The following is a 7,500-nucleotide window of genomic DNA, read 5'->3' on the forward strand; positions in this document are numbered from 1 at the left end:
GTGTGTGTGTGTGTGTGTGTGTGTGTGTGTGTGTGTGTGTGTGTGTGTGTGTGTGTGTGTGTGATTCACTATAGTCTTCGATCACATGTTGGACTCGTGATCGACAGCTATTATCCTCCCGGATAAGAGGTCAGAGCTTGTATATGACCGTCCACGAGAGTTGGAGTAACGACTCGCGCGCGCGTGTGTGTGTGTGTGTGTGTGTGTGTGTGTGTGTGTGTGTGTGTGTGTGTGTGTGTGTGTGTGTGTGTGTGTGTGTGTGTGTGTGTGTGTGTGTGTGTGTGTGTGTGTGTGTGTGTGTGTGTGTGTGTGTGTGTGTGTGTGTGTGTGTGTGTGTGTGTGAAGCCGTCACCTTTACCCTGTGCGATTTGGGGACTGTTCGGGTCAGATAACAATCTGCTGGGAATCGGAGAGGAGTGCGTGATTTGAGCCCACAACTAATCGAGCGCGAGAACACCACGCCTCAGATTACGTCAAACATCCATGCAATCACTGTCACCTTTTCTGCTCCCTCTCTCTCTCTCTCTCTCTCTCTCTCTCTCTCTCTCTCTCTCTCTCTCTCTCTCTCTCTCTCTCTCTCTCTCTTTCTTTCTTTCTTTCTTTCTTTACTGTGTGTGTGTGTGTGTGTGTGTGTGTGTGTGTGTGTGTGTGTGTGTGTGTGTGTGTGTGTGTGTGTGTGTGTGTGTGTGTGTGTGTGTGTGTGTGTGTGTGTGTGTGTTCATTTTATCAACCACATTAACTTTTTCCATTTCAATTTTTTGCATACGTGACCGAGATTAACATGAACTCGATGGAAGCAGATTCAGAAACTGATACTCAATCGGTCAGACTCAAACGTAGCCAATACGTAACAAATGGACAGTGACTAACCAACTGCGCTATCAAGAGGGATATTAGTTGGATACAATTTCTTATATATGTACATTCGAGTTAATACATATACACAAATTTTATACTCGACCACCATGATTAGCCATTGATAGTGTGTACACAAGTGATTGATAAGCTGAAAATCTATTTACAGGGGACCATTTAATGTGTGGTAATACTATTTCACTTGTGTACTTACTACCAATGACGAATCTTAGCGGGGGTAGGTTGATTTAAAATTCGTGTATATGTAACTCGAGCATATATACATAAGAAATGTTACCCGAATTATATCCCTCTTGACAGCGCAATTGGTTAGGTCACTGTCCATTGTTACGAATCGGGTAGGTTCGAGTCATCAGTTTGACAGCGTATCACTTTCCGAATATTCCATTGTGCTCCTGTTAGTCTCGATCGTGTCCGCAAGTTTTTAAAATGGAAAAAAATTAATGTGGTTTATAAAAAGAAATTCTGCGTACTGGGGACCATTCAATAGATATATATATATACATATATATATATATATATATATATATATATATATATATATATATATATATATGCACATATGTATATATCTAATATATATATGCTGGAAGCGGGATCAGAAGGGTTCTTAACCAAACGGCTCACTCTCCTGACCCCGCTTCCAGCCCGCTTCCCTCCTGACCTCACACCTCCACCCACACATCCACTCACCTCTGACTTCGCCCTGCGTGGCGGATTGTCCTGTTTTAGCTCTGAGTGTTCCCCTTCTACTCAGATCTCAATTGTACTTATGTCTCTGCAAATTCTTGTAATCTGTACTTTCCTGAAGAGGGCTATAGCTATTAGCCGAAATATAGAAGTTACACTTTCTTCTAAAGTTTCCTTTTATTCCGACTGTGGGTTCTTCGTGATTATCATTTACAAATGTGCTACAACATTTTGTCTCAGTGATATATATATGTATATGTATATGTATATATATATATATATATATATATATATATATACATGTATATGCATACGTCTATGTATATATGTATATGTACATGTATATATATATATATATATATATATATATATATATATAAATATATATATATTCACTATTCACCATTCCCCATGGTCTTGGATCACATGTTGGACTCATGATCGACAATTATCAACCCCCGGATGAGAGCTCAGAGCTCGTATGACTAATCTATGGGTAATACTGTGACCTTACACGCACAGACACACCCAACTCCCCGCCCACGAAAGTTGAAGTAACAACCCATAGCGCAGCAATACTAAAATTATTTCAGCCTTGGGCGGGATTCGAACCCGGACTGCCATAGTGCTATGCGTGAACTCTAACCACTGCGCCACGAGGTTGTGTAATGTGTGTGTGTGTGTGTGTGTGTGTGTGTGTGTGTGTGTGTGTGTGTGTGTGTGTGTGTGTGTGTGTGTGTGTGTGTGTGTGTGTGTACATGTACATGTATGTGTATATGTATACGTATATGTATATGTATATGTATATGTATATGTAAATGTATGTATATATATTTGTATAATATGTATATTCATGAAGCATAGAAATATATGTCTAGTATGTATATGTAAGTTTGTAGTGTATGAAATCAAATCCTACCTTTTATTCCACTGCGACTGTACATAAGGATAACTGATAACCGTCAACTGCCACACTCATACAAGTGTAAACCGATGGCATAGGAACATTCTTACGTTAACTAAACACATATAAATGTGATATTTCTTCCCAGAAAGTACTGTCGGAAGGATGAAGGATAATTGCCAACCCCTGTGAGGCTGACGGCTTCCACTTAATGTAACTCGAAGCAATTGTTTCTGTTATAAGTATATGTATATCTCATATTATACAGTATATAAGTGAATGCTGCATATTTCTCTTGTTGAATAATAAAATCTGTTCATATTTCAAGATACAAGTGCTTGAATATGTATGAGCGTAAGAAGACACAGGCATATCTAAGATCTTTTCTCTTATCTTTCTGGAAAGCATTTTGTGGCGGCTTTGCTTGCCTCTCAAAAGCGGCAGTCGAATGTTTTGTCTTATCATTCTTGTATTACGTTTATTAGTCAATCTCTGTGATGATTAAAAACAATTAGACGAGACTGGCGTAGCAAAGTAGAGCGGGGGAAGAAGAGAATAGTGTTATGTCATAGCAAGGTAAAAAATAAAAGTGGGTTTTCCTGTAGCTACGTAAGAGGAACGAGCGCACTGCTGTTCTGAATATGTATAACGATGATCAAGCTAGATATAACTTAAATATTGCCATGATTTGGAGAATAACAAAAAAGCAGTTTAAAAAACAGAACTAAAGAAAAAACAAAATGATTAACCAAAAAAAATTGTGCCCCGTGATACTGTTAATATGAAATAATGTTATCAAAATATGAAATAGTTTTATCATAAACTACACAAAAATACAAAATCAATTCAAACCACATACATCCACATACACACACACGTGCGTGCATGGACACACACACACACACACACACACACACACACACACACACACACACACACACACACACACACACACACACACACACACACACACACACACACACACACACACACACACACACACACACACACACACACACACACACACACACACACACACACACACACACACACACACACACACACACACACACACACACACACACTCAAACATACAAGCCTGCATTTAAGTAATATAGTTCAGTTTAATTTTTCATACTGGTTTTATATTTTGCATGAGAGTTTTAATTGTTATCGTAAGCCACATTTTTCTGTTTCAGTACTTTGATCTTTATTTTTACTTTGTGTATTTCTGCCCTGAATTCTCTTTTTCTACTACAATTGACTTTTTTCATACTCTTGATATACTCTTTTATTCTGGTTTTTCTTTACATATTTTTTCAAATGTAAGATATATAACAAGATTAGACTAGTTTCATCTCTTGTTAAGTACATATTATATATATTTTTCTATTCTGCGAAGAGATTGAATTTTTCATTCAAGAGTGCAAACTTTTGAAGATTTGTTGATATTTGAAATTAAATGGTATCTACATAATAGTCTCAACAGTTTCAGTTATATGAAGCATGGTTTTGTACAAAAGAGAACAAATATCTTCTTACCTTGAAGTTAATGGTGTTCAAATAACTCAAATCCAACTTATCTTTTTACGCAACATTTATTTTGGATTTTATCTTTCACCGACAAAAATTATGTTAAAGTGATTATATTGAGAAGTTCGCTACACAAAAAGAATCAATGTATACCGGTGGTATATTCAGAGAGATGCAACGAGGAGCGTAATCAAGTAACAATAGCTACTGAATATGAAACATCCCGAGATTTCTGTCAGTGATTTTATTCATAAATTCTTAAATTCTTTGTTTAGCGGCCCTGGCTGTGATTCTTCTATTTTCCACCTTAGGATCACTGGTAAACAGCGACTACTCGTTTCCTCTTCCTCCTACCACGCGCCAACAGAAGAGAAAGACTCACACTAATAATAACAATAATAATGATAATAATTGCAATAATATTATGATAATATTAATTATAACAATATTAATTATGATAATATTAATGATAGCAATATTGATTATGATGATATTGATGATGATGATGATGATGATGATGATGATGATGATGATGATGATGATGATGATGATGATGATGATGATGATGATGATGATGATGATGATGATGATGATGATGATGATGATGATGATGATTATGATTATGATTATGATTATGATGATGATGATGATGATGATGATGATGATGATGATGATGATGATGATTAGAATAAAAGTATTCATAAAAACAGAGAAAGTCGTACATATCACTTGGAGATCTTTGGCAAGGAGTAAAGAATGTTACTGACTACTGCATAGCTGGATGGTGATGGTGGTGGTAGTAGTTAACAGGGGTTCTTTCAGTAAATCCCGAGGCCACATCTATTATCTGTCAAATTTGGGTTCAGTTCCCCATGTAATTAAAATTGGGGACGATTGTAACATGATAATACATGCGTTATGATCCAAGCATTATTGGTTAAGTATCAATAAGTATGAGACAATCAACTTTTTAGTATTATGTTCTAATAACACACCTTAACACAAGAATGAAGGAAAAAGAAGATCCGGCCAATAAAAGGCACTATTTTGGACCTCATGCTAATCTTCTATGACAGCATCAAAGGTGGAATAGCATCATAAAAACGTAATAAAAAAAAATTTCAGCGACACTTGGGTACTGGAAGAGTGATCTCTGGAAAAACGTAAGTGCATGAAGTCTATTTATAAAACAATCACGGAGAAAAAGACGTCAAAGAAACGTAACAAAATTTTAGGTCCCTGAGACTTCCGGTGACCCTATTGGCTAATAGTTATGAAACTGTAGCATTTTCTGACGTCATTATTGAGCTGAACGGTGCCAGTGAAACGCTAAGCAACCATTAAGACCATAAGGATCCAGGTAACCCTAACCAAGAATGAAGAAAGCCAAGAAAAACATGTATCTTTCTATGATATCATGATAAAGAGAAATGACGTCAAAATGACGCCAGGAAATCATTAGCAGCCTGAGAATCCAAGCCAGATTAGGTCATTAGGGAGGAGATCCCCTGTAAAGATAGAAAGCCGAGGAAAACGAATCACATTACCTTTTGGTGACGAACGTGGCCAATCTGATAGCGTTTAACAGAAGAGTAGACCTGCTGACCCACGGTCAGGAGCTGGTCCTCGTCTCTCTTCAACCACGTCACCTGGAAAGAAACAAACATTGGTATTATTCATTGGAAATGGCTCACGTAATTGGCTCTGTTGTTCATAGCAGTCTACCACGGAAGTTTCCCTACTTGTAGTCAGAAGTTCCAATCCCTGCGCTTTGGATCTATGATCACCTTGTGGTCATGAGCTCTACAGTCTACAACTTTGTGTACAGGAGCCCCCTCAACCCCTGTGGTCGGAGGCATTAACTCCCTGTGGTCGAGAGCTCTGTCCTCGGTTGAAAGCCCCGTTTACCTGTGGTCGGAAGCCTCGCTCCCCCATGGACAGGAACCCCCCCCCCCGCGCCCTTCCCCATAGTTGAAAGCCCCACTCCCTGTGGTTGGGAACCCCGTTCCACTGTGGTAGGGAGTCCCGCCCTACTGTGGTCGAAATCCCCTTCCCCTTATGTTTGGGAGCTCCATCCTCTTCTAGCTAGGAGCTCCAGTCCTTGCCATCTGTAGCTTCACCCTGTGGTCTTAAAGCCCGTACCATGTGGTCAGAAACCACACCATGTGGCCCAAAGCTCTATTCCCTGTTGCCGAAAGCTCCGCCTCTTGTGGTCAGATCACTGTAATTCGTTTACTAAGCTCTGGTAAAGATTCTCGATCTCAATCTAGATCTTGAACGGGTTAATGGCATTATCATTCACTGTCATCATAGGTTCCTTAAACTAGCTCATAATTAGTATTTTTCAGTTGGACAAGACCAATTGGAATCAGCGAGAGAATTAAAAATTAAATCGTTACGATGTTGACTTAATCAGTATCCTTTAGATCGCTTTACTAAGAGACCCAACTTTCAGTTGAATAAAGTCGCCTGTGATTGGCTTAGTATCGTAAGAATTTGCCATCAGGTCAAACAATCTACTTAATCACTTTAATGCAGGGCGAAATTTTATCTTTACCTAAAAACATTTGTCTGACATTCAGGAAAATATTTTGAATGTACAGTACATGGCCAGTTACCTTTGTCACATATGCTTAGACATCTGGGGCCAATAGAGATTCACCAATGACAGTTAGGAATTGTTCTCCCGAGCTCGAGGTCATGAACCGGGAACGAAGTCGAACGCACTCGGCGTGACGGCAATGGGTTAGAAAAAGAGTCATAACCGTTAACGAGTATTTATCGTCACTATGAACAGAGCTTTTAATATTCTACATGGATTGATATCGCATTATTGTTCAAAGGATTTTACAGATATTAAACCATGGAGTCACATTTCATTGAACGATTGTACTGCATATAGACTGAGCAATACGAAATTACAAAATGATACGATGACAGTGAATTGAGTGTGCTTCATAAACCTAGAGACAATTAGAATAGTTTCAATAAAAATGGTCCGGTAATTTTTCAATATGTAAAAGGTAATGTTAAAAACGTACTCATATATACATAACTGCATATGTGCGCTTGCGCATAAACACGCACACCACACGTGCACAAAGACAGTCAAACGTAACCGCATATGCATGGAATAAAAACCATGAATAAATAATTCATTCATAAACATGCACAGATAACAAAATTAACAAAGGGAGAAGGAATTAATCTAGGGAAAGAAAAAATAGTAGAAAGACACATAGAATACTATCAGGTTAGATATGAGGATGAGAGGTATGAAAAAAAAAGAAGAGAAAGACAGAATGAGAGAGGAAAAAATTGGAATACAATCAGTAGCTTGAAATGGAGGTCTGAAAAGTCCCATGGAAAGGAAACAGTGACAGGAAAGGGAGTGGCATCATATTTAGTGTCCATTTATAACAAAAAGGTAGACAGGAGAAAGTACAAAAAATTATACAAATGTTGACAGTCGATTGGTGAAGAGTACTTTAAAAGAA

General features: G+C 38.1%; 1 protein-coding gene across 1 annotated transcript in view; it reads right to left on the reverse strand.

Moving 5' to 3' along the window:
• Nucleotides 1-5,652, reverse strand: part of LOC143030499 (uncharacterized) — a 288,143-nt gene extending 282,491 nt beyond the window's left edge. The window contains exon 1 of the mRNA XM_076193653.1: nt 5,551-5,652. The gene's annotated coding sequence lies outside the window, so the exon portion shown is untranslated. The remainder of the gene's footprint in view (nt 1-5,550) is intronic.
• Between the last annotated feature and the right edge of the window lie 1,848 nt (nt 5,653-7,500).

The sequence above is a fragment of the Oratosquilla oratoria genome, chromosome 1, assembly GCF_046742065.1.
Source record: "Oratosquilla oratoria isolate Oo_2021 chromosome 1, ASM4674206v1, whole genome shotgun sequence".
Lineage (NCBI taxonomy): Eukaryota > Metazoa > Arthropoda > Malacostraca > Stomatopoda > Squillidae > Oratosquilla > Oratosquilla oratoria.